The sequence below is a fragment of the Leopardus geoffroyi genome, chromosome C1 (genome assembly GCF_018350155.1).
Source record: "Leopardus geoffroyi isolate Oge1 chromosome C1, O.geoffroyi_Oge1_pat1.0, whole genome shotgun sequence".
NCBI classification, from domain to species: domain Eukaryota; kingdom Metazoa; phylum Chordata; class Mammalia; order Carnivora; family Felidae; genus Leopardus; species Leopardus geoffroyi.
Window position 1 is genome coordinate 130,248,323 of NC_059328.1, and position 24,594 is coordinate 130,272,916.

At 41.2% G+C, this 24,594-nt stretch overlaps 1 long non-coding RNA gene across 1 annotated transcript; it reads left to right on the forward strand.

Moving 5' to 3' along the window:
• Positions 1-6,991: 6,991 nt before the first annotated feature.
• LOC123596744 lies at positions 6,992-20,580 on the forward strand. Its single transcript, XR_006711845.1, has 3 exons — positions 6,992-7,003; positions 7,370-7,372; positions 20,408-20,580. It is a non-coding gene; the product is annotated as an uncharacterized LOC123596744 (long non-coding RNA).
• The last annotated feature ends 4,014 nt before the right edge of the window (positions 20,581-24,594 follow it).

Sequence of the window (24,594 nt, forward strand, 5' to 3'; positions counted from 1 at the left end):
TCTCTTGTAAACAGCATTATAGATGGATATTGTTTTCTTATCCATTCTGCTACCCTATGTCTTTTGATTGAAGCATTGAGTCCATTGATGCTTAGAGTGAGTACTGAAAGATATGAATCTATTGCCATTATGTTTCTTGTAGAGTTGGAGTTTCTGGTGATGTTCTCTGGTCCTTTCTAGTCTTTGTTGCTTTTAGTCTTTATTTGTTTGTTTTTGTTTTACATTTTTTCTCCCCTCATAGTGTCCCCGTTAAAATGTCTTGCAGGGCTGGTTTAGTGGTCACAAACTCCTTTAATTTTTGTTTGTCTGGGAAACTTTTTATCTCTCCTTCTATTTTGAATGACTGCCTTGCTGGATAAAGAATTCTTGGCTGCATAATTTTTTGATTAAGTACATTGAATATATCCTGCCACTCCTTTCTGGCCTGCCAAGTTTCTGTGGATAGGTCTGCTGCAAACCTGATCTGTCTTCCCTTGTAGGTTAAAGACTTTTTTTTTCCCTTGCTGCTTTCATGATTCTTTCCTTGCCTGAGTAATTTGTGAATTTGACTATGATGCCTTGTTGATGGTCAGTTTTTGTTGAATCTAATGGGGATCCTCTGTGCTTCCTGGATTTTGATGTCTGTGTCTTTCCCCAGGTTAGGAAAGTTTTCTGCTATGATTTGCTCACATAACCCTTCTACCCCTATTTCTCTTCCTTTTCTGGGACACTTATGATTCTGATGTTGTTGTTTTTTAATGAGTCACTGATTTATCTAATTCTTAAATCATGCTCTTTGGCCTTAATCTCCCTTTTTTTCTGCTTCATTATTCTCCATAATGTTGTCCTCTATATTACTGATTCTCTGTTCTGCCTCATCCATCCTTGCTGCCATGGCATCCACTCGACATTGCAGCCCAGTTATAACATTTTTTATTTCATCCTGATTACCTTTTACTTCTTTTATCTCTGCAGAGAGGGATTCTAATCTATTTTCGACTCCAACTAGTTTTCTTATTCTCACGACTCTAAATTATGGTTCAGACATCTTGCTTGTATCTGTGTTGGTTAAGTCCCTGGCTGTCATTTCTTTCTGCTTTTTCTTTTGGGTTGAATTCCTTCGTTTTGTCATTTTGAAGGGAGAAAAGGAATTAATGAGGTAAAAAAAATTTTAAAAATATTAAAACTAATAAATATTAAAATCAAAACATTAAAAACAAACACACACCCAAAAAAATCAAATAAATGATGCTAGATCCTAAGTGTGTTTTGGTCTGGGTGTTGAAAGGGTCTTGATCAGTTAGAGAAAAAAGGGGAAAGAAAGAAGAAAAAAAAGGAAATCGCTTGAGAATTTGAAAAAAGGAATGCACTGAGGTGGAATAAAATGAAATGATGGAAGCAAGATAGAATTTGAAAAAATTTACCCAAAAGTAAAAAGATAGTAGAAAAAAATTAAAGAAAAATATTTTTAATAAAAATTGAAAATAAAAATGATTTTTTCTCTCTCTGTATTTAAGAAAAAGGAAAGAAATGAAAAAGAGAAAAAAGAACAGAAAAAAAGAAAGAAAATTGAATAGATGGACCAGCAAACAGACTGAAATACAATTGAAATTACTTCGTTTTCCCCTAGAAGTCTAACTATGAAACGCTTTATAGTCCATAAACTAAGCAGGCGGAGAGACTTGTGTTCCTGAGTGAGATTGGCCCAGTTGGGCGGGGCTTAGTGTAATGGCTCTGTTCTCCACTAGATGGCGCTGCTTAGCTTACCAGGGTGGATTATTGTGGCGCTTGTAGGTGTGTGTGTGTGCGCACGTGCATGCGCGTGGGCACACACACACACACACACACACACACACACGCATGTGTGGAAGCGGTGAAAATGGCATCATCCAGATACCCAGTCTCTAATGTGGGAACTGTGTTCTCCCCGATCAGCAATTGCACACCTGTCCTTTGTGTTCAGCTTCCATCAACTCCCTGCTTTTACACTTTCTGTGACCAAGCCCCAGGCAGAACCTCCCTCCTGAATTTTATCTCAGGTGTGGCTGTGTTTCCCGACCCTTTATTTCTAAGTGACTATGGTTTTGACCCATTCTGCCCCTCTGGGGGAGGGTTTCACAGGGCAATGGCTGGGTGCTGGCCATACCCAGTAACGTTCTCTGGACTGTGTTGCTGCCGACGCCCAGAGACTGCAGCCGGTGGCCAGCCCACCCCATAAAAAGTTAACACGATTGTGTAGCACCAGCGTTTCAGGGATTAGGGCAAATCACAACACACATCTGGCACCAGCCTTCACCCCCAGCAACCTTGTTCCAGCACCAGCGAATGTGGCTGTTCTCCAGGTCCACTGGTGCCTTTGCCTGTGGGGGGAGTCACATCGCCTCTACCAGGTGTCCTCCTAGCAGGGGAACAGCCTCTCTCCGGGTGGCCTGAAGAACCCCGGACTCCACTCTTGCTCCTGGGGATTCTCCCTTCTCACCAGAGCACCACCAGGTATCGAGCTGTGGAGTTTCAGACTCTGCACCCCCTGTTTATAGAGTCTTAATGGAATTAAAACCCTCTCCTTTCTCCTTTCTCCCTTTTTAGTTCAGTCCCTGCGGCTGTTTCCACTTTTCCACTTTCTCTCTAGCTGCTTTTGGTGGGGGGGGGGGTGGCATTTTTCCCATATTCTCCCCCGCTCCCTGTCCTCTCTCCACAAGCAGAAACAGCTCCCTGCCCTCCACAGCTTCTCTCTCCCCCAGTTCACCCCTCCATGCCACGTACCTGATGAGTTCTATGGTTCAGTTGTGTAGACTGTTGTGTTAATCCTCAGATCAGTTTTCTAGGTGTGCAGGATGGTTTATGTTGGTCTGGCTGTATTTCATGGATGCGAGACACACAAAAAACTTCCATGTTGTTCCACCATCTTGGCCTAAAATACCCAGAATATATTTTTATAATCAAAAGAAAAGAAACCACATGTGAGTTACACAGCAAAAGTTACATGTCAATAAAATACAAAAAAATTAATCAGAAGTTAGAAACAAAAATCTCTTTAAGGAGAAACAAATAATATATGCAAATAAATAATCCTGAAACTAATGTTTAAGAAGAATGTTCTCTGGGGGCTCCTGGCTGGCTCAGTTGATAGAGCATGTGACTCTTTATCTTGGGGTTCTGAGTTCAAGCTCCATGTTGGGTGTAGAGATTACTTAAAAATAAAATCTTAAAAAAAAGAGAGAGAGAGAGAGAGAATTGTTCTCTGGCTATGACAGATTAAGACAGGGTCTTGCTTAAAGAGATATCTGACTTAATCTTACAACATACTATTTTTAGTTTTCTTTGTAAACATCCCAAAATTGAAATATTTGAAATAACTAAAGAAATGTGAAATGGCTCTAGATATTGCTTTAAATAATGGCTAACCCTGTGATATATAAGTGACAAAAATTTTATTAATGAAATTAAAAATATAGCATTTTTAATGTTAATGATAAATTTTTATATGTAGATGAATTATGTTTCAACATGATCTATAAAATTCATGGTTTATGTCCAAATCTAGGCATTGTTTTAAGCAATTTGTTGAAAATATCAGTTGCTCTTGCCTCAGCAGAGCAGTTTCTCAAAATTAAAATTCATAGAAGCTACCTAAGAACAATAATCACTCAAGGAATTTGGTCTAATTGGGCAATCCTGTCAATAAAACACAAATTATGTGAAAACCTTGATAACAACAACATAATTAGTACATTTTCTGAAATTAAGGCAAGAAAAATAAATTCTATGGGATAAATATATGATAATTTATGGATTATGTATGTCTTTATTTTATTACTCATCCTAACATCACCAATCCTTCAACAGAACACCCAGGTGGATCATCTTTGACATTTTGCCAACTTTCTGTTAAATCAAAACTATAGCTTCTCAATTTCTTTTAAAATTTTGTAGTATGATGGTATATTTTTCAAAATAGGACAAAAACACATTTTATTTAATAATTTGTTGCATGAAATATAACTGAAATAATTAGACATATGTGATGTGGGTCTCTGTTTATATTCTTACCTGAGCCCTACAGATGTTGGGGCGAGCTGGTGCATTAGAATTCTATTAGTGACCTCTCTACATATGCAAGAAACGAGTAGCTCTAAGTGCCAGAGGTCTTAGCATGGGAGATCATATCTGCTGGGAGTTAAGAGTGAGGGAAGGTAGCTCCGACTACTGCCTTACTTATTTTCCTGCAGGATCATCATGGTGTTTCAAGTCTGACTCATGATATTCTTTCCACCAGAAATACCCTCTCCTTTACATTCCCTTAGATGCTTCCTAATCGTTCTTCATGTGTCAATGTTGTGGGTTGAATTGTCCCTCCAAAAAAGATATGTTGAGGTCCCAATACCTGGTACATACTAGTGTGTCTTTATTTGGCAATAAGATCTTTGTAGATGTTATCCATGTAAGACGAGGAGGTCATACTGAATTAGGGTACATCCTAAATCCAATGACAGGTGTCCTTGTAAGAAGATTGTAAGAGACTCGGTGAGGAAGGCCATGCAATGGCAGAGGCAGAGAGAAGCCAAGGAATACCAGCAACCACCAGAAGCTGGAAAAGGCAAGAAAGGATTCTTCCCAACAGGCTTCAGAGGTAAGCATGGCTCTGATGACACCTTGATTTCAGGCTTCAAATTGATTTCAAATTCCTGTTGTTTTAAGTCACTGCGTTTGCTGTTGCTTTGCTACAGCTGCCCTATAAAACTGATACAAGTGTCATGGTGTTTTCTAGCCTGTAGGCTGGACTCAGGAGATTCTTCCTACCAGAAATACCCTGTCCTCTTAGTTCATTTGGACACTTCCTATCATCCTTCGTGTACCACTCACTACTTCCAACTTTGTTGGACTTTATTGACAACCCAAGGCAGGTTTGGCTTTATGCCAAAGTAGAATGTGGCCAACAAGAGGATGCTGCTGCTTCCTCTAACCTTGTGTCATATTACTGTTTCCTCTGCAATTGGGAAGAACCATGTACAATCTCAGGGTAGCAGCCAGTCCTCCTGATATGTTCTCGGTATCAAACTGTCTGACAAATCAAACTGGCACGGCCTTGGTTGATTCTTTCCAACTCCACCTTTTGGAAAGAGGCAACCTTGGCCAGCAGCTGCTCATGCTGTTGGAAGGACAGCTACCTTAGCACTCACTCATCTGGGCAAGAGAACAGGCTTTTGCTCTGCAGCTGATTCCACCAGATGCAATGGCTCAGCTTGTCTCTGAGCCCCAGTGTCTGAAGTCTTCAGTGCCACCTACCTGGCATTTAAGTCAGGAGCAGCATTTTCCAAAGGACCTGGGTGTCAGCAGCTGCTTGTGTGGGTAACACTAGGTTTAATCATCCACTTATGCTCTCAGATTAAGAGTTGATTAGGCCAATTGTATCCAGATAATTTTTCCCTATGAACAATGGCAGCTGCAGAGCACATTTTCAAGAAATCTAGTCCAAAATATGAAAAAAAGATACTGTTTTTTTTCTTAGAAATAAAATAGATTGGACTCAGCTCCTGAATTTTATTTTATCTCTCCCTGGGTTTTAACAGCAAGCTTAATGTAGCTGTATTAGAAAAGAAGTATTTCAATCTGGAGGGAAGGAGTTTGCCCTCTTAACAAATCAGCATTCTTTTCTCTGCAAAACATGGAGCTTGAATATGCAAATGATCCTCTAGTAGGAATTATCATTAGTCATTCTTTCACAAAGAAATAATTGAAGAACATTGTAGTATGTGACAGACAGCATTAAGATTCATCAAGTTTCAATTCTTGAGATCTGTCAGCTTGTCAAAAAGCAGATGTGTGATTTTGTGGCCCTGCTGGTGAAATATTGGACTCTTTTCTCTTAGTGCACAATAGTCACCTCCTATAATTTGCTTTTAAATAAACAAGATCTGGCATGGTACGTCTTCTATCTAATGGGCAATATTACAAACAAGATTAAAAGAAATGGCTATAAAGCTGTTGTCTTTGCAAATTGAATTTGGCAAGAGACTACCGCAGGCAACTAATAAGCTTACTAGATATATTATCTGAACTGATCACCAAACTGATCAGAAACGGCATAGTTTTCTTCACAGGCCTTGGTAAATGCACGGAGGAGTTTGTTACTTAAACACTAACAGTTACTAAAAATCTAGGGTGGATTCCAGCAAGAGAACCTGTAGTTCAATTTTAGATGTAGAGGAAAGGAAAAAGAGATCATTATTTGGCATAACTTTTATAGTTAACTTGGATCTTTAAAATAAATTTGAGAAATCTGTAAATTTGAAAAGTGTTACTATTGATAAGAGTTACTCTTTACTGAGGGGCTAGAATACAGAAGCTATTGTATTTAGTGCTTTCCATTTAATCTTCATAGTGATAAAAGGAATTAAGCAGAACTGTTATTTTCATTTTCTAATGAGTAACATGAAGGTTTTAAGCATTAATTTACCCAAGATCAATAGCTAGATAAGGGCAAGGTCAGAATTCAATCTATGCCCATCTGTCTCTAGATCCTACACTTTTTAGTCACTGGGTTAAGTATCTCTGAGCCAGAGAAGAACATTCTATTGTTGAGAAATTCTATTTATGAAGCCAACTGAGTCATCTGATTGCTTTGGGCCTATAACCTAGATCTAGGGGAAGCACAGCCCGAGGGAGAGGCACAGTGTGCATTTGGTTCTTAGGACAGATATAACTTCCTTTTTCTAGTTTTTGCTCTCTCTGAGCAAACAGACTTTTTGTACCTATGGAAGCACTTCAGCTTCTCAAATGGGAGGTTTTAGGAGTGTGGTATTGTGATTTATAATAAGAAATATATATTTGGTCTTTGTCCCCATTCCTGGCACAGAGTTCCTAAAACCCTTGGAAGTTTCTAAATAATAAGAACAATAAAGGTGTCTTAATATTCATCACAAACTCCTTTCAACCACACCTGAGTTTATGTGAATCAGGTGACTTTTGCAAAGCACATAAGAATGGAAGCTGGCTGTGGAGGAGCCAACCATGTGACTGGAGGGTTAGAACTTTCAATTCCAGCCGGCTGACCTCTGGGGAGAGGAGAGAGGCGTGAGATTGAATCATCTGCTACTGGCTAATGATTTAATCAATTGTGTCTACATAATGAAGCCTCATACAAATCCAAAAGGATGGGGTTTGGAGAGGTCCCAGGTTGGTGAACATGTGGAGGTTTAGGGAGAGTGGCACACTTGCAGAGAGCATGGCCCCTCACATACCTTACCCTATACATCTATGGCTTCCATCTGGATGTACCTGAATTATATCCTTTTGTAATAAGTCAGGAATCTAGTAAATAGAATGTTTCTGAGTTCTGTGAGCCACTCTAGAAAATTATTCAAACCCAAAGATGGGGTCCAGTCTGTAGTCAGTCAGTCAGAAGTACATGGACAACCCAGGTTTGGATTCATGATTAGCATCTGAAGTGTGGGGGGTGGGGGGTAGGGAAAAGCCTTGTAGGACTAATCCCTTAACCTGTGGGATCTTATGCTATCTCCAGGTAGATGGTGTCAGAATTGAGTTATAGGAACCCAGCTGGTGTCAGAGAATTATTTGATGTGGGGGAGGAAATCTGTGCTTTGGAATTGGTACCAGATTGTAGGTGTATTGGTTAATGTGACTTTAACTCAAAGCTTTCTGTGGTGGGTAATTGTAAATGACTGCCCCCCCCCCAATATTTCCAACTTTTTTCTTTCCACTTGCTGACCTCCAAACACTCTATTTTTTAGTCTTCCTTGAGCTAGGTGAGGCCATATGGCCTACTTTTAGCCCATGAGAAATAAATGCAAGTCTGTTGGGTATACATTCTGGGAAAGTTTATGCTCTCCAGATAAAGGGGAAAGAAGAGACTACTGATCTTTGAACCAAGCCTAGACTTGTTCTATCAGAAAAATATACTCAATTCCTAAAGTTACTGTGAGTTGAGTTTTTTCTTTTGCTCAGTTACACTCATAATAGCTACAGCTCCCAATGTTTACCATATTAAAATTTTTTATTTAGTTTAATTAAGTCAATAGTCACTTTTGGCAAATAACATATTATCTCCATTTTGAAGATAATGACAACACTACCTATGGTGACAAAGCTCCTAGTGCAAGAGCTGGGGCTGCAAGCCAGTCTCTCCAATACCTGCCTGGTACCCTTTAAACACTCAGTGAAGAAGCTGTGAATATCATAGGTCTTTGCATCAGAAGTATTGCATCAGAAGTATTGAAAAACTTCAGCACCATTTCAGGTTGATTTAAAATGGATAAGAGGAAAATTTTTATTAGTAACAGTCCTCAGAAAGATGAAAGGCATCAATTATTGAATAGAGAGACATAGATTACAAATGTAATGAAGAATTTCTTCAGAGAGAAACAGGGGAATGGAAGAAAATGAATACAAACTTCCATTATGGTAGTGAATAAGTTGAGGATTTGCACAGAACAGGGCAAGAGACTTATCTAAGAATTTTATTGTGTTTCCTTTATTCAAATCTAAAGAGAGTTTTGATTAATGAACAGAGCATGGGTAGAGAAAGAGAGAAAAGAAACAAGAGAGAGAGAAAAGAAATGAGAAAGAGAGAAAGAGAGAAAAGAAAACAAGAGAGAGAGAAAAGAAATGAGAAAGAGAAAAAGAAAGAGATGAGAGTATGAGCTATTCTAAGCTGGAGCAACCATGTAAACTCCTCATCTGAACAAACCAGTGCAGTGGCTTGCATAACACAAATATGCGTCTTCTCTTCCCCTTGTCCAGAAATCTATACCAAGCGTTCAGAAAGGATCCTGCTTCAATCTTCCCACTGGCATTTGGAGAAAGTTGAATGGTATTCTACATTAATGGTTGTAGGCAGTCAATAGATGGAGGCTTCCCTTGGAGAAAAAGTCAACTCCACATAGCCTGATATTCTGATTGACTCTGGCCCAAAGCATTGAAGGTCCTATATGAAAAGTAAATTGTTTGAGAGGCATAAGCCCTTGCCACTCAGTGATATACCAAGTCAGAATGCATCATAGCTGTACTAGTCAAAAGATGAATAGAGAATGAAGAGTTTGGATGTAAATACAGGGACCACAGCTTTGGAGCCTCAGTACCTGATTATCAGGCCTGATTGGAGTGCCATAAAAGGAGGGGCTGAAGATAGTAAGATGAGATGGACTACTTGAGCCAGAGAAAGAAGGATGGTTAGAGAAACTTTGTCCATCTACTTAATCTAAGTGGATGTGTCCAAATATTTTATAATGGATGTGATCCCTGGGAGGTCTCATCTATACCATGATTATAATTATCATTTACAGGTTAATGACTCGAATTTAAGTCTCTTGTCTGGTACTTCCCTTTGGAAATACTCCTTGGTTTTTGATGCATAACAGTTTCAAGTAACTTAGCAAGGCAGTGCTCAGCTGGGCCAAGCTGGACCCAGGCTTTAAGTTGTGTTTAGGTCGACTCCACATGTCTTCATTCTGGGACTTAGGCTTGGGGGCCAATGGCTACCTAAAACATACTCTTCTCACAGAAGATCAAAAAAGCACAAAAGGGCAAGCCAAATGTGAAAGCGTATTTAAAGTCTCTGTTTACATCTCATTCGCTACTATTCTACTGATCAAAGAAAGTTACATGGCCTAAGCAAAGATCAATGGGGAAAAATCCTCCTCCCACTGGTGAGAGTCACTGTAAAATTACATGGCAAAGGGTGTGGGTGTAAAATTATATTACAGGATAGTGAAGAATTAGGAACAAAAATCCAACCTGCCACAGAGCTCTATCCCCATCTATCCAGCTGCCTACCAGAGATAAATGCATTTGGGTCCCACTAAAGCACTTTAAATTCAATGTGAACAAAATTGAACCTATGATCTATCTCCTCCTTACCCCATACATGCACACACAACTCATTGCTTCTCATGTTTCCTGTGTTGGTGAGTGGCACCACTATCCATCCACCCACCTGTGTAAGCTGAACTGCAGAAGTGATCCTTGACATCCCTCTTTCCATCACCACCCCCCAACAAATCAATCACCATATCCTATCGATTTATCTCCTAAATATCTCTTGAGTCTATCCACTTGTCGCCGTTTCTAATACTATCCTTTACTGGAGCTACTGTCATCTTTTGCTTGAGCTATAGCGGTACATCCTAACTGGTCTCTTCATATCCATTCTCACCTATTTCTACTACTGCTTTGCTTTATAGAGACAGTAAGCATTTAAAAATGCATATCATCTTATTCTTTTGCTTAAAGCCTTTCACTTTCTTCCCATTGTCTTCATGATAGCTATTGAAGGCCTTAACATGGCCCATGGAGCCTACATGATCCCAACTGTTCCTGACTCTGCTGCCCTGTTCTCTGACCCTTTCCCTCCTCACCCCCCCTACTTAGGTACCACCATCCTTACTTCCATTTCTTCACAGCTCTCAGCTCCTCTGACTTGGAGCTTTTGTCCACACTGTTCCCTTGTCTAGGGACCCTCTTGACCACATAATTTGCCTATTTAACTTTGATTTAGCCTTTATATCTCAGCACAAATGTCACTTCCTCAGAAAAGCTTCCTCTGATCATTAATATTACAACAGGGTCCTCATTATATACTTTCTAGGCACAACATATTTGTCTTTTCGGCCCTCATCACAGTTTTTTTTATTATGTGATTGCCCAGGAAGGAAACACATGTTAGAGGAAGATTAATTAAAGGAACTCATTATAAAGATGCTGTACTTGTGGGAAGCAACTGTTGGTGAAAACCATTGCCATCCCTGGGGCTGGAGGGATTATGGGGAGAAAGAATATTATCAGAACCCAGAAGTTGGGGATGCCTGATGGGTGCTGGAATCTGAGGGGAGAAGCCGCATAATGGAAGTTAGAGCCACAGACTGGACTGTCCAAGGGAGACATAGTGAGAGAGGAGAAATATCCTGTGGCTTTCCCCCTCCTATAACCCTCCAATCTTGACAGTGTCTTCTGTTGGCTGAACTTCTCGGGAAACCAGAAGGCAAAGGAAATGCAGCAGATCAGGGGAAGAGCAAAAAACAGTTCTGATAGCAAACAAACATAGGCCTATGACTAGCAAGTTATATATATATATTTAGGAGATTCTCTGTATACTACTTGTCTCCTATCTAGACTGAGCTCCTTGAGCAAGCAAGGTGATCATTTTACTTACCATTGATTCCTCAGTGCTTTTTATTCCTCAATTAAAGATTAACACTGGTCCTTAATATTGTTGAATGAATGAATTAATGAATGAATGAATGACATCTAAGAGTGCCTAAGAATGGGGAAGAAATGATCTGCCATACTTTGATAGGCATTAGCTTGAGAATGGTCATACTTTCCTCCATCTCTTCCATTACTCCAATCTACTTCCTTTTCCAGAAGTTTACAATTAAGTCTTACCATCCTAATTTGCTGGGAGAATTGACAAAAGAGAAGAAACTTTGATGCTAACTGTCCACATTCACACACACACACACACGCCCATGTACACAGTTTCTTTCTCTTCCCTCAGCCACAGGAATAGGCCCCTGAGGAGGGTCTTTTGTAATTTGCAGAGCCTATTCCTATCACAGCAGAATCTGTGAAAACTGGGCAGATGCCAGGCTCCTGTTTTCCAAGGAAAATATTAAATAATGATGTCCAGTCTCTCTGAATTTGAGCAAAATGTAAAATAAGATAAAAATCAAAGTGCTGACATTCATATTATCTCACAAAATGATTGAAATAGGTTATTTGCAAACATGTTTTTGGCCTATTTCCAGAACTTGTCATGTAAGTATTTTAAACTGTTTTGAGGTAACATTGATATTTTGGGTAAGCTGTCTTGGAAATGACAACTTCTAGGAGAGGTTGTTGTAACCACAGCCACAGATAATAGGTGGTAGTGGCAGAATTTGAAGGAAAATGAAATACATCTCCAGGAGTCCTTTCTAACTAATTCTACCTGTTGTGTAAAATTGTATCAAAATCTCCCTATGTTGGCACTGGCAGAAGTGTCAGGCCACAGAGACCAGGCTCCCTGGGCCCATGAGTGCCCCTTTCATTCTGTGTTCTTTCCTTGATACCCTTCCTGACCGGTATGGGAGAGAGAGAAGTGTTTTGCAAACATTCCAGTTGCTGTCCACTTCTCCCAGCATCCTCACAGGTAGGCAGGGTTACATGATTGGTTCTGGCTAATGGGCTGTGGCTGGGAATGATGTGTGTCATTTCCAGGCCAAGGCATAGACAAGCTGTCACGTTGCCTGATTTGCACTCATGTTGAGATGCCCATCTTGGGTCACTGAATCACACATGGAGGAATGTTGCTTTAAAGAGTTATATGGACCCACAGTAGGCTTTTTGTGAGCAAGAAAGAAACCTCTGTTATAGTAAACTACTGAGATTTTGAGATAATTTCTTAGCGCAACATGAACTTGCCTATTCTGACCAATGATGTGTGGATATAATAAAAGCAGAAAGCCTACTAAAACCCTACTTTGTATATATTGCTTGGCCTTTTCTTCTGTCTTTTCTCTTTCCTTTGAGAGTGTGAGGAGTACATTGGGTAAAAAAATCACTGTCTAAAAATTGAGCTAATTTGGAACTTGGTTGTGACACTTTATTCCAATTATATCAATCTAGGTCTAATAATAAAAGAAACAACTCCTGGTGAAAGTGGACAGGCCAAATTCTTCTTTCAAAACCACTGAACTTTCATTACAGGACACCTCCCAGGGAACATTCCTGGGCAGAACCTCCAGGCATCATGTTACCTGGGGAGGGCGTGTTGGAAGAAGGCTTCTTGTACCTCAAACGGTCATCTATTCTTCCTCAAGAACACATATTTGTTGGACTAAGACCTTGTCTCTCATTGGCATTCAGTGGCTAATGGGCACTTGAAGAGACACTGAAGATAGGAGACTCCTATGATGCCTAAAGGCATTCACAGTGCAGTTCTCTTATAGTTGTAGTGACACGTTATAACAGTAGCCAGTCATGAACAAATTAGGCCAGAGTTAGATTCTCAGAGCCTACAAGACTGTTTCATCACCCTGTTTTATTTCTCTTATATACTTATCATTAGTAAAACATTTTTTTTATTAGTTTACCTGCTTATTAACTGCTTCCTCCATTAGAACGTAGTATACCACAGGAGCTAAGGAGTTGTCTGTGTTCATCACTGTGTCTCCAGGGCCTAAAAGAATGCCTGGCACAGAGTAGATGCTTGATAGTATATTTGTTAAATGAATGAATAAGAGAGAAGTGCACTGCCCATGAACATGCACGCAGCATTTGGAAACTCAAGACTGGATGGGAATTGAGTTCTGCCTGGAGCAGCATGAGAGCAAGAGGAATCTGGAGTTGCGACTGACTAGGAAGGTGGAAGAATTGTTCTCAAAGAAAACATGTGAAAGTAGAAAAGGAAAGCCTACCCTCATGGTTTGCCTTAGAGCCAGTGCTAGAAATCTGAGACTGGTTAAGTGGCTAAGAAATCCCTGGAATCTCCTGGTTAGCACTCTCTAGCAGGTCACCTTTCCTAACCAAGGGCATGTAAGACTTGTGGATGCAGAGCATAACACAGGGAAAACTCAGTTTTTTTCCTCCCTCCCACCCTCCCTCCCTCCCTCCTCTCTCTCTCTCTCTCTCTTTCTTTCTTTCTTTCTTTCCTTCTTTCTTTTAGAGAGAAAGAGGGAGAGAGAAGGAGAGAGCATGTGAGTGGGGGAGGGGGCAGAGGGGGAGAGAGAGAGAGAGAGACAGAGACAGAGACAGAGAGAGAGTCTCAAGCAAGATCCATGCTCAGCATGGAGCCTGACATCATGATCTGAATCGAATTCAAGAGTTGGATGCTCAACCGACTGAGCCACCTAGCAGCCCTGGGAAAACTCAGTTTTCAAATGTGGTCTCCCAAAAGCATTTCCATGAAGCTTTGCAATATTTATAAATACTCCAGAAGCTGTATGGTTTTTGGGTGTTCTTTCCCTAGGACATGTAAGAATTAATAGGTGTGCCATTTTGGTGGCAACCGTTGACTATATTCTTATGAAAAGTGAAAGAGAAAGTAAATACAAATGAACTACATTTTGCAGAATAAAATAATCCCTAAAGTAAATATTAAGTCTGTCCTGAGCTGCCACTACTTAGGCACCATTTAAGACCCTTGCAGCCTGACCCTCCACTGGGGCTTTGGATGCTTGCTTGGCCAGGGGCTGCTGCAGCACAGCCTGACTTCACACTCAGGTGCAGCCTGACAGTGCTCAGCCCTGAACTGCAGTCAGAGATGCTTGGACTACTGAGGCAGGCACAACCTTCAGGTGTGGGGGAGTTCATGCAAACCTGGGAGGCAAGCTTTTGGCCAATGAGAAATGCAAGTGGAGAAGCGATACACTCTTCTCCCTTTCTCCCCGAGACAGTGGGCCTTCCAGAGTCTCAGTCATTTACAAGTCTTCATAAATAAGTGTCCTTTGAGATCCAGCATGTGGCAGTCAGCTTGGTGACACTTATCTGCTTCACTCCCTTCTCCCTATTCCTGCCACCTGGGGATTATATTCTCTGATAAATATTAGCATACATGTTTTGCCTCAGGCTCTGTCTTCTGGGAATGCAGGATTAAAACACTTGTGTAAATATTTTCTCCCAGGAATTATCATAAACATCAAAAGGAAAATATGACATGAAATTTAAATATTTATTGGCTGCACATATTTTTTTCCACATTTATACCAATTAACATAAAGAAAGGCCAAATGCTTTTAGGATCCTATGGAAATTCATTTAAAATAAAGTCCAGATTCCTGCTAGCGCAAGTGTTCCCAGGAACTGTAGTAAGTAGACCATATGAAGAAAGAATTACTATTTTTCATTAGCAAGCTCTTTATAATTTCAAGAACTTTTCAGATTACTGTTTTTATACCTTTTTACTAATACTACTTTTACATAAGGGGAAATGAACAATAGGAGATTGAATTGACACATTCAAAGACAAATAATAAGAAGGCACCCAAATAGGGTACAAATGAGCTAAGTTTTCTCATCTTCAACCAAGGTTTCTCCCCTTTTGCTTTCCTGTTTGCTTTTTGGGGCTGAAGTCTGTTAAGCACACACAGAGATGCACATAAGAACCTGGAGGCAATGGGGCGCCTGGGTGGCGCAGTCGGTTAAGTGTCCGACTTCAGCCAGGTCACGATCTCGGGATCCGTGAGTTCGAGCCCCGCGTTGGGCTCTGGGCTGATGGCTCGGAGCCTGGAGCCTGTTTCCGATTCTGTGTCTCCCTCTCTCTCTGCCCCTCCCCCGTTCATGCTCTGTTTCTCTCTGTCCCAAAAATAAATAAACGTTGAAAAAAAAAAATTTAAAAGAACCTGGAGGCAAAAAGCAAGCCCATTGGTTCACATGGGTAGAAAAATTCAAGTAATTTTTCACTTAGCAATTTTAACGTAAATAAACCTCAGATTTCAAATACAGTCCTGCTACCTGGAAGATAACTTAAGTGTTCCATTTGAGCTGTTTCTGTTCAGGATGCTTTGTTCTATGACACGACATTAATAGCTTGGCTTGAAATGTATGGGTGCAACAAAAGAGTCCAGGTACTTTGTGCCAAGTTATTGTATGCAAAATCGAGGAACCAACAGAAAGAAAAACACTGATTTAGAACATAAAGAGAATGAAGAACTAGAAAAGACATCTACAGTCCTTTCAAGATCAGGAGTTGTGGGTCTGTAATTTTATTTTGCCATTTGAAGTGTTGTTCAAAAGGTAGCATTTTCAGACATATTCCTTATGGGGTGTTTGGTTGGCATTCACAGTAAGAGGAAGAGAGTGGTTTAGGGGTCATTGGTTAGAATAGGCAGGCTGTGCCAGAGGGTACCCCCTGGGGAATTTAGTATCAAGCCCAGAGTCCTTTTGGCTTCCCTGGATAGAAAGGACAAGTTGGAGACATAGGAGAGGTTTGTTGACTGCTTTCCTGGTGGGAAATTAGAAGAGTCCCAGGAGGGATCTTTGGGCAAGATGAGGGATAGAGGTTCTCCCCAGCAAAGAAGGCAGGGTTTCCACTAGCTCACACTAATGTGCATCTTTGCATGAATTAGAAAAAAGCACAATCCTTCCTAGGGGGCTCTGTTGCTGTTACCCTCATGTGATGGCTACTCTGCTGGCCACAGCTCTCCTCTGATGGAGACCACTGCTAAGATCCCCAGTGGCCTTAGGAGAACCCACAGTGCTCTTACAGCCCTCCCAGCATGAGTGAGACACACAGCATGATGGGACTAGGCTGTAAACTGAAGGAGAACAGAAGCACAACACAGACTGGAACTTAACAACTCCATCCAGAAGAACTAATCTTAGCTTCCAGAGATTTGGTCTAACTGAAATGTCCTTTGAGTGGGTCCTCATCACTTAGGTCCTGACCTGCAGCCCTAGGGAAGAGACCACTCAATATGCCCCCTCCCCAGAATGTACCCAAATCCCCACTTCCCTGGGAATTTTGGCCTCACCATCCTCTTCCCCAATTTCAAAGTACTTGTAATCCGACAGAGAGAGAGAGAGAGAGAGAGAGAGAGAGGACTTCCCTCCCCTTGTTCATGCCCTGAGACTAGCCTTTTGGAAGGATACTTGACAGTCAGATGATTTAGTCCTCTTAGAGAAGGCAGATCACTCCCTTCCTCTCAGGATGAGATCTGGCCCACACTTCTTTCCCCAGTCTGGTTCATTGAGCCGTGTAGCACACCTGTGGAGACCAGGAATCCCATGCCAGTAGCACCAGTTTTCTCCAGCACCAAGAACAGAGAACAGGTCCGTGTTAGTCTCTTGAAACAGCCTGGTCTTGGTGCTTATTTCTTATAAATAGGTGTTTGTTTTTTTTTTTTTTTAATTTTTAATGTTTATTTATTTTTGAGAGAGAGAGAAAGCAGAGAAGGGGAAAAGAGAGGGAGACACAGAATCTGAAGCATGTTCCAAGCTCTGAGCTGTCAGCACAGAACCCCATGTGGGGCTCAAACTCATGAACTGCTAGATCATGACCTGAACCAAAGTCAGTCGCTCAACCGCTTAACCAACTGAGCCACCCAGGTGCCTTCTTTTGTTTTTATTTTTAAACATGAGGCCAGATCCACTGAATCAGATGTTATATTATCTTTCTTTCTTTTTTTTTTTTTTTAGCTTACTTATTTTGAGAGAGAGAGAGAGAGAGAGAGAGAGAGAGTGTGTGTGCGCGCGCACGCACGTGTGTGAAATTGGGGGAGGGGCAGAGAGGGAGGGAGGGAGAAAATCCGAGCAGGCTCCTCACTTTCCGTGCAGAGCCCTACTCAGGGCACAAACCGTGACATCATGACCTGAGCCAAAATCAAGAGCCTGATGCTTAACCAACCGAGCCACCCAGGCACCCCATAAATAATTGTTTAGTTGAGAATTCACACATGTGAGAAAGCCACATATTCAAGCACAGGACAATCTACCATTTTAGTGTGAAGAATTTGACAACTCAGGGATACACTTTGCTAAAACTTCCAGTTTACATTGCTATGCAGTTTACTTAGTATTTCAGTTTTAAATATTTACATATTTATTTGCTACATGCAAGGTTTCCCTGAGGGCAGTATTTGGGTACTTACCTTACATTTGCAGGACTGAAAAGGGTTCTTTCCAGAACAAAAAAGCAGGCCACAAAGATAAATTATGGTTTATGGAGCAGAACACAGAAACTGCAAAGAACTGCATTATGACACGTTTCCAACTTTAAAACACTGTGCCCTCAGTTCCTTCTGAAATAACTCACATTTATTCAAACAGGGCATTGGGGAAAGGCTTCATCGGGGTGGTTCAGAGGAATTGCTCCCTTTCCTTCTTGTCAGACCCTAAGTCTCACTCAATATTTGGTGATTATTTTTGGCATCCACTCTGGTCCATATTTCACACTTTTATGGATTAGAATATTTACTTCTGATATTCCAGATGTAGAGAATTTTCTAATTCTGACATGAAGTATAGAATATATGTGAACTCTTCATACTTTCCTCATTTTGATTCCTCTCAGCTGCAGCAAAGATCCATGTAAGTATGAAACATAAGGAGGTTTATTTTTCTCTAACACATACTCTGCAGTGTCTGATCTAGCGCCTGACCCTGAGAGACTTTTGGAAGAAGGTAACTTCCAAATTGAGCCACACCTGAAAAATCTCCCACATGCTCCAGAAAAAAAAATCCATTGAGTTACTCTGATTTGTAGCAGTTTGAAATTAGCTATTTAACCATATAAACTAATCTGCACCTAGGATACAATCTCTCCTATTTCATAACATCAATGAAAACCTTACACGACCATGTCCCTGTGTTTCTTTTTTTTTTTTTTTAACTTTTTTTTCAACGTTTATTTATTTTTGGGACAGAGAGAGACAGAGCATGAATGGGGGAGGGGCAGAGAGAGAGGGAGACACAGAATCCGAAACAGGCTCCAGGCTCCGAGCCATCAGCCCAGAGCCCGACGCGGGGCTCGAACTCACGGACCCCGAGATCGTGACCTGGCTGAAGTCGGACGCTTAACCGACTGCGCCACCCAGGCGCCCCTGTCCCTGTGTTTCTATTCCTCACTTCCTTTTTGGATTCCGAACTAGTTTTTCTAAAATTTATTTAGATGCCTCATAAATGTCTCAAAACCTAATGGTCTGAAAACCTGTTTACCATCTTCTCTCACAAATCAGCTCCTTCTGACTTACTTACATTTAGGAAGAGTTAAACCACTCACTCATCTGCGAAGTGTCCTCACTCATCTGAGACTCCTCTCACTCACTACTCATATCTACTACTTGCTATCTGCTCAGGACGCCCTTAACTCTTCCCCATCGCCCTGGTCTCCACCACACTTCCTTCTCATTACTGCAGCTGAGTGATGATATACCATGGAGGGTAAGCACATGGAGTTTGGGCTCACACTGCCTGGGTTCAGATCTGGTCGTCCACATTCTGTCTGGACTTGGGCAAATTATTTTACTTCAGGAAGCCTCAGTTTACTAATCTATAAATGAGGGATAATAATAGTATAAGGATTAAATGAGATAATGAAAAAGTTTGTAACACTATGACACATCATACGTATTAGCCTAAAAACTCCATGAAGCCAAAGACCTTGCCTGTCGTGTCACCCACTCCATTCTGGTGCCACCACAACAGAATGTATGCTGGCCAATGAGTGCTCAGTACAATCTCCTCTCTGCAAGTCTTCTAGAGTATGGCAAATTGTATTATTGTTAAAAAATGTTTCTGCCAATCACTCTGTTTGGGAGGAGGAACGAGGGTATCAGGGTTGGCTGTGTGAGTTGTTTCAGCTAACCAAATGGGAATGGGAATGTCCTGTAACATATCCAGGCAGAGGCTGTAAGAGCCTGCATGCACTTTTCTTTCTTTCTTTTTAGTTACCATTGTGTGTGTGTGTGTGTGTGTGTGTGCGCGCGCACATGCGCGTGCATGCGCATGTGTGTGTGTGTATGGTGAGAACACTTAAGATTTACTTTGAAATGTATAATACAGTATTGTTAACTACAGTCAGATCCCCAGAACTTATTCATCTTATAACTGAAAATCTGTACCCTTTAACCAACATGTCTCCTTTTTCTCCTCCTCCTAGCTCCTGCCAACCATTGTTCTACTCTCTGTTGCTACAAGTTCCACTTTTTTAGATTCCACATCTCAGGGAGAGCATACAGTGTTTGTTCTTTCTCTGTTTGGCTTATTTCACTTGGCATCATGTCCTTCAGGTTTACCCATGATGCAAACCACATGTGGTTTTCTTTAAAAAAAATTTGTTTAAATGTTTTTATTTATTTTTGAGACAGAGAGAGACAGAGCATGAGCGGGGGAGGGGTAGAGAGTGAAGGAGACACAGAATCCAAAGCAGGCTCCAGGCTCTGAGCTATCAGCACAGAGCTTGACGCAGGGCTTGAACTCACAGAGTGTGAGATCATGACCTGAGCTGAAGGCAGATGCTTAACCGACTGAGCCACCCAGGTGCCCCCCACATGTGGTTTTCTAACTTCTCTCTCCCTTTGCCAAAAGACCTACAATCTTCCAGGTAGAAAGAAGGTGCACTATTAGTAGGTCCTAGAGTAAAGTCAAGTGGAACTGAATTGGTGTCTAATTGTATCAGACATAAAGGAAGAATAAGCGAGAAATAAGCATTCCCTTGTTCTAAGCCCCTAACATTCTGGGGTTGTTTGTCACTCTTCTTTATCCAGGTTGATATTCAGAACACGCACAAAAATATGTTGGTCTCAGCTACAGAATAAAAGCATAATGGGATGTGAGGGCGATCTGGCTGCAACATCTGTCACCCCCTTGATTGCCAGGGTTGATTCAGCTGATCTGGCTGGCTATAGGCAGATTTCCCCTTCCTCCCTCACCACTCCATGTGTGTCCCTCCTGAAGCTGCATGCTCGGTCGAAGAGGACGACCTTCCCCGATAAAGGAGGACTGTTCTTCGGTCAAGGGTATACAAGTAGCTGCGCTCCCCTGCTAGAAACTCCAAACGAGCTCTCAAGGTCCATTTGTAGGAGAACGTAGGGAAGTCAAGCTTCCAAGACTCCAGACACGTCCAAATGAGGTGCTGCATGTGGCAGTCTGCCTTTCTTTAAAAAAAAAAAAAAAAAAGAATAAAAGCGTAATGTCCTTAGCATGACATACAAGTACCTTCACCAAATTAGTCCAAAGATCAGCTCCTCAATCTACTTCTCCTGCAGTCTGTCTGGAGACACTCTGTATAATCCACGCAGAATTTTTTAACATCTGAACATCACCTTGAACACCTGTTTCCACCTCTCTGAGATCCTAACTGGCCTTGGCACCTGACCTAAAGAGACAAAGCAAGATCTTCTGAGTCCAGTGAGTTTAAGGTAGGATTTACAGCTGATTATTAAATGGTTTGCAGAATCACTGGAAGGACTAAGGGAACTAACCAGTGGAACTTCCAAGAAAGAAGTGCTGACAAGGGAGAACCTGCTGACAAGGAGACACTGCTTCCACCACAATTACAAAACTACCTTTCTTGCATGGAGGCAGCCCCTCCAGCTGTCCACTGCTAAACCATGCCTCCTCTGTCACAACTACACCCAATTCCATACTCAAGTCTCTCATAAACGTATGTGTTTAGCAAAGTCCAAATCATACCCACAATCATCAGATGCAAGGTCATTTGAGAAATGTCTTTTTGTAAAAGTTTATTTATTTATTTTGAGAGAGAAAGAGCAGGGAAGGGGCACAAAGGAGGAAGAGAGAGAATCCCAAGTAAGCTCTGCACTGTCCATGCAGAGCCTGACAGCATGAGATTCGAACTCAGGAACCTCCAGAGCATGACCTGAGCTGAAATCAAGAGTCAGATGCTTAATGGATTGAGCCACCCAAGTACCCTGAGAAATGTTGTTTTTAACTTCTAGGCCTGCAATCCAGGAAGGCATCCTAGAAAGACTGGAATAAATGCTGACAACATCATTTCATACTCTCCAATACATAGTTTATTAATTTCTATAGTGCTTCACCTTTGTTATGGACTGAATGTTTGTGCCCCTCCCCATGCATGTATTGAAGCCCTAACCACTAATGTGATGGTATTTGGAGGTGGGCCTTTGAGAGGTGCTTAGTTTAAGACGAGGGCATGAGGGTGGGGCTCTATGATGGGATTAGTATCCTTGTAAGAAGAGGAAGAGATCAAAGTACAAGCTGTCTCTCTCCCCTTGCTCCTTCCACCTCCCCATCTCCCCCTTCCCCCTTTCCTTTCCCCCTCCCCTTCTCCCTCCCTCTCTCCCTCCTCTTAGGATACAATGAGAAGGTGGCCATCTGCAAGTCAGGAAGAGAACTCTTACCAAGAGCTGAATTGGCTGATACCTTGATCTTGGACTTAACAAACCTCCAGAACTGTGAGAAGTAAATGTCTAATGTTTAAGCCCCCTCCCCCTCTAAGGTATTTTGTTGTAGTAGCTCAGGCGAAGATGACCCTCATTAAAGAACCTTCATGCCTCTTGTTTCCTGAAGACTCCTTGAGATCTAGAGAACATGGATCATCATCCCCACCTCTGGGATGAAAAATTTGAGACTCAGGCAAGTTACATGGTGAAGCCAAGACCAAAACTCAAGTTTGTTAGATGCTAGTCCAGTGCCCCGCCCAATATGCCCCGGAATCTCATTTTTTCTAAGTCCTAAGCCCTGAGAACTTGAAAATCTAGGGTGACAACTGCAGTTGCTGCTGTTTCACTGCATAAGGCGCATTATCAGCAGTGCGGAAGGGCTCCCTGAGGAAGAGCCTGCCCTCCAACAGGGTGGGAGAGTCAGCTGCCTGGGAAATAATTAATCCTCAGTCCTCTGATTCCTATTAGGATAGTGTCTCTCTCATTTGTTATCTTTAAATGAAGTGAAGTGGGCGCTATCAGAAAAGTGGTGCTTCCTCCTTGGCTTGTTGGGAAGTTGGGGGGAAGCAAAAATATTTTCCACATTTTGATTTTGACTGGAAATTTTCACTGTAAGAGATAAGTCTTTGTGGGCCACTCATAAGCCTAGAAAATCCTATTTGCTGTTATACAAATCTAACCAGAAAAGAGAAGTATTGATTTTGTTAGGAAATAATGAAAAGCCATTAATGCATTTATGCCTACGTGCCTTTAGCGTTTCAGTATGAGGACGTTTTTATAATGTTTTCAGTGGCACTTCTAGAAAATGATTCATTCCCAGGCCAAAGAAGAAACAAATTTTAAAGTTCAAGAGCCTGAAATATTCATTTTGTAGACCCTAAATCTAGAAATTATTGAACCCTAGAATCTTTGAGCCAGATTAAATCTCAGAAATGATCAGTCTAGTGGAATTTAACCAAATTTAAAGCAAGAAAACTCTTCGTTAAAATAAGATTTTATGGAGAACTCCCAACCAGATAAGACAAAAACTGTTCTGAACGAAGTGGGACTAATGCATGTGGCCACTTCTCACAGTACTCCAACCCACCCCATATCTCTAAGGAAACCCAGGCTTCAAAAAACCCAGTTCCAAGGGCAAAAAGATTGTCCAGCTCGAGGCCAGATAGATGGTACCAGCACTGGAACTTGAACCCACCCCTTCTGATTTTTGTTCTTTCCTTGAGAAATCCCTGGGACAACATTTTCTTTGGTGACTTTTGCAGATCTCCCTTTGCCCTGTTTCCAGGCACTCACACCCACTTCTCACTGAAGCTTGAGGGTCATCTCTTTTTGCTAGTAGATCTGCTGGGATTCCTCTGTTTGTATGGCTCTTGCCTTCCAAACCCAGCCACTGTGCAAGGCACTAGGGATGCACTGGTGACAAGACATTGTCCCTGACTTTAAGGGGTGGGGGTCCAGTGGGTTGTTAAAAGGGGAAAGCCAGAGATAAAGGGAATGAAAAGATAAAGACGTGGCATTTAAAACAAATTCTAATTAATCTCGGACAACTCTTGAGACATGGTTTTTGTGCTTGGCTCACCCTCTTCTAGTGTCTGGATATTTAAAGGCATAGAGCCAGAACAAACCGTCCTTTCTCTGTTCTACCACTTTCTGTCTTCTCCACCCAAGCACAGCTCCAAATTCTTCAAGGCAATGGCAGTGATATTTATTTGCATACAAATTAAGTTAACTGATAGAATTTTCTCAAACTAAAGTTTATCTCCCAAAGTATTTCCTAACCTTTGGTGTCTACTACTGCTTGTCTGTCACTGAGTGCTAACAGATGGCAAAATTAATAACATATAGCAAAGGAAGATGCATGCAAAACATAGAAGCAATTGATCCTGCTCAGGTTAGCAGCTTGTTTCTTTGCGACCCATGGGATCATGACTTTATACTACATCCATCCATACAGTATAGGCTGTCCTATGTTTGGCAAAGATAATTGTTAAAAATTCATATCATAACAAGAATATCAATTTTTACCTTTATGTATGCTTAAGGTATCTCTGCATCATTGCCCAGAAGCTGGAAATAGTGGTAGTGTCTGACAAGAGAATAGGTGTTGGAATAAGAGGTAGGAGAGAGACTTTTCATTGCATATGCTTGTTTATATGTGGAAAGGTTTACCATGTGTGTCTTTTGGTTTTCAAAGAAATTAAAATTGAAATACATGTGCTTTAAACATTCTGATGGTGGGGTCTCATCTCACAGATTCTGAGCATGACCTGGGCAGTGGAGTTTTTGAAAACTCCCTGGGTAATTAGAACATGCAGCCAAGATTAAGAACCACTGCTCTAAGCTATTAGCAGAAACTCTTTATTATATACTGATACTTGTAAATTATTTAAGGCAGGCATTCCTAGATTTTTTGAGCAAGGAAGGGCTCCTTTGATGTTAAATATTTTTACCATCTCTCACACCACAGTTGACATATTTTTGGTATGTGTTTATTGCAGATTTGTTATTAACAGATCAAATGTCCAAAGTTACTAAGAATTAATTTCAATTAAATTGATATACATTTGAAAAATAGTAGTAGGTATATAAATATAGGTGGGAAGCAATGCAAATCCTCTTTGCAGGTAATTCTATGTTCTTATATCTTCTTATCTAAGACTTGTGTTTCTACAGGTATAAAGCCACCTTGCAAAATCCCTGGTTCCTTAGAAGTCCACAGTCCATAAAGTAGGAATCATTGGATTTAAGTATCTCT